The sequence below is a fragment of the Sapajus apella genome, unplaced genomic scaffold (genome assembly GCF_009761245.1).
Source record: "Sapajus apella isolate SASKATOON/1434 unplaced genomic scaffold, GSC_monkey_1.0 scaffold148, whole genome shotgun sequence".
Classification (NCBI taxonomy): domain Eukaryota; kingdom Metazoa; phylum Chordata; class Mammalia; order Primates; family Cebidae; genus Sapajus; species Sapajus apella.
Window position 1 is genome coordinate 734,112 of NW_022437088.1, and position 3,745 is coordinate 737,856.

Here is a 3,745-nt window from a genome sequence, read left to right on the forward strand (position 1 = left end):
TCAGGCAATCCACCTGCCTCAGCCTCCCAAAGTGCTGGGATTACAGGCATGCAGCACCACACCTGGCTAATATTTGTATTTTTAGGAGAGGAGGGGTTTCATCCTGTTGGCTAGGCTGGTCTTGAACTCCTGGTCTCAACATTCTGTTGACTAGGCTGGTCTTGAACTCCTGGCCACCCACCTTGGTCTCCCAAAGTCCTAGGATTATGGGCGTGAGCCACCGTGTCTGTCCTCTTTTTCAAAATTTTGATGCTATTGTATAATACATAGCATTGTTTATTTCAATTCTGGATTATTTATTGTTAATAGAAATACAGGGTGTTGTTTTTTTTTTTTTACATTAATCTTGTATCCTGTAATCATGCTGTGCTCATATATCAGCCCTAGTAGCTTTTTTGGAGATTCTATCAAATTTTCTACATAGATGATTATGTCATCTCTGAATAAGGAGATTTTATTTCTTCTTTTTCAATTTGGATGCCCTTTATTTCTTTTTCTTATCCTATTGCACTAGCTAGAACCTCCAGTATAATGTTGAATAGTTGGTGAAAGAGGACATGCCTTGTTCCAGCCTGAGGGGGAAATCACTTAGTATTCTGTTCACCATCAAGTATGCTGTTAATTGTAGATTTTGTAATAGACACTTTTTATCAGGTTGAGGGTGATGCTGATCTCATAGAATGACTTGGGAACATTTCCTCCTCTTCAATTTTCTGGAACGGTTCGTATAAAACTATTATTATTTCTTCATTACATCCTTGGTAGAAGTGACCAGTGCAACCATCTGAGGCTGGCGCGCGCTTTATGAGAAACTTTTCAGCTACAAATTTAATTTTTTAAAAACATATATAAGACTATTCATGTTATTTATTTTTTCTCGTGGGAACTGTGGTAGTTTGTATCTTTCAAGGGGTTTGTTCGTTTGATATCAGTTGTCAAATTTATTGTCATAGAGTCGTTTACAATATTTTCTTATAATCCTTTTAATATCGAAGAATTGGTAGAGAGATTAGCTCTCTCATTCCTGATATTGATTAACTTTTGACTTCTTTCTTTTTTCCTGATAAGCCCAGTTAGAGATTTATCGATGTTATTGATCTTTTCAAAGATGCAGCTTTGGCTCACAGATTTTCTTTTCTGTTTTTCTGTTGTACGTCGCGTGGGTTTCCATGATGATCTTTATTATTTGCTTTCTATAGTTTATTTAAGGTTTAATTTGCTCTCCTTTTTTTTTTTTGAGACGGAGTTTCGCTCTTGTTACCCAGGCTGGAGTGCAATGGCGCGATCTCGGCTCACCACAACCTCCGCCTCCTAGGTTCAGGCAATTCTCCTGCCTCAGCCTCCTGAGTAGCTGGGATTACAGGCACGTGCCACCATGCCCAGCTAATTTTTTTGTATTTTTAGTAGAGACAGGGTTTCACCATGTTGACCAGGATGGTCTTGATCTCTTGACCTCGTGATCCACCCGCCTCGGCCTCCCAAAGTGCTGGGATTACAGGCTTGAGCCACCGCGCCCGGCCTGCTCTCCTAATTTCTTACGGTACAAGCCGAAGTCATTGACTTGAGATGTTTCCTCTTTTCTCAGATGGGCATTTGGTGCTATACATTCCTCCTAAGTACTGCTTTTGTGGCTTCTCTCAAATTTGTTATGTTTTATTTTTCATTCAACTCAGCATACTTCCTGTTTTCCCCTTTGATTTCTTCTTTGAACCATGGGTTATTTTGAAAGTGTGTCACTTTGTTCCTAAATATTTGAGGATTTTGTAAAGATCTTTCAGTTATTGGTTTCTGATTTAATTCCATTATGTTCAAAGAACATACTTTGTATGACCTGAAACCTTTAAAATTTTTTGAGGCTTGTTTTATGGCCCTGAATATGGCCAATTTGGTAAACATGCTCCATGTGCACTTGTAAATAATGTGTATTCTACTGTTGTTAGCCGGAGGGTTTTGTAAGCGTCAATTAGGTCAACTTGGCTGATTGTGTCGCTTAAAGCTTCTGTGGTCTTGACTTTTTGGTTTTTCCCCTCTATTCTTTTTTTTCCTCTTTTTTGAATTAGTTGAATATTTTAAATAATTCCATTTAATTTATCCATTTCTTATCTACACAGTTGCCAATGTTGATGACTGTCATTCCTTTGTGCAGATTTATATATCTGTTATCATTTTCCTTTTGCTTCAGGGATCTCCTTTAACATCTGTTGTATTTCCCGTCCTTTGGTGACGAATTATTTTAGCTTTTGCATGGCTGAAAAAGTCTTATTTTACCTTCAGTCTCAAAAGATATTTTCAAAGACATAATGTATATCTAAGATATAGTCAAAAGATATAATTCAAAGTTGGAGTATTTTTTTCTTTCAGTATTTATAGATATTGTTCCATTAGTTTCTGGTTTGCATTAGTTATGACAGGAAGTTTTTTTGTCATGCCTAGCTTTACTTCTCTGTGTGTAATGTCTCTGGTTGCTTTTAAATTTTTTCTCTTTATCACTGCCTTTGAGCCATCTGATCGTTTTGTGCCTTAGTATAGTTTTATGTTCCTTGTGCTTAGGGTTTAGCTTCATAAAATTTTGAATAATTTTGATCATTATTTCTTCAAATGCTTTTTCTGTTCCCCTCTCCCACCCAGCCTCCTTTATTTCCTGGGGCTCCAATCACACATATGTTTGGCTATCTGAAGCTCACTGAGACTCTGAGAAAAGTACATTGGATAGGTTTAACAGCAGATCGACATTATGAAAGAACATACTGGTAAACTTGAAAACATATAAATAGAAATACCCAACATGAAACAGAGAGAAAAAAGACTAAAAAAATGAACCCAGCTGACATTTTCACTGCAACTCCATGACAGACTATGAGTCAGAACCACCCAACTATGCTGCACACTAATTCCTGACCCAAAAAAGCTTTGAGGTAATCATACATGTTTGTTAATCTCAGCACTTTGGGAGGCCAAGGTGGGCAGATCCCTTGAGCCTAGAGGTTCGAGACTAGCCTGGGCAACATGCTGAAAACCCATCTCTGCAAAAAATACAAAAATTAGCTGAGCATGGTGATGCACACCTGCAGTCCCAGCTCCTGGGGGGTGCGGGTGGCTGAGATTGGTGGATTGTTTGAGCCCTGGAGGTCAAGGCTGCAGTGAGCCGTGATTGCACCACTGTACTCCCGTCTGGGTGACAGAGCAAGAACCTGTCTAAATAAATAAATAAATAGATGTATGTTTGTGGTTTAATCTACAAAGTTTTGGTGTAGTTCATTGTGGAGCCCTAGATAACTAATCCATCCTCTGAATTTTCCTCTAACGTCTCTACGTGTAAGTCTTTCCTTTTTGGCAATCAAGTTATAAGAAGAGAATCATGAATACACTATTAACTCTACCGGCTTTTAAAACTTCATGGTTTTTTTGTTTTTATATTTTTTTCTTTTTTAGAGATGGGGTCTTGCCACATTGTCCAGGCTGGTCTTGAACTCCTGGGCTCAGGCAATCCTCCCATCTTGGCCTCCCAAAGTGCTGAGATTACAGTCATCAGCCACTGTGCCCGGCCTGTTTTTACAGTATCATAATGACATTCAATAGCTTTACTTTCTTAACTTCCATTTGTCCTTATCCCATGACAATTGAGTTTCTGCCACTCTTCCATCAACCCCGCTTACTCAGCTTTCACTAAGGTCACTTGTGAACTCCTTGAGGCCAGGGGCCATTTTTTTTTTTTTTTTTTTTTTTTTTTTTTTTTTTTTTTTTT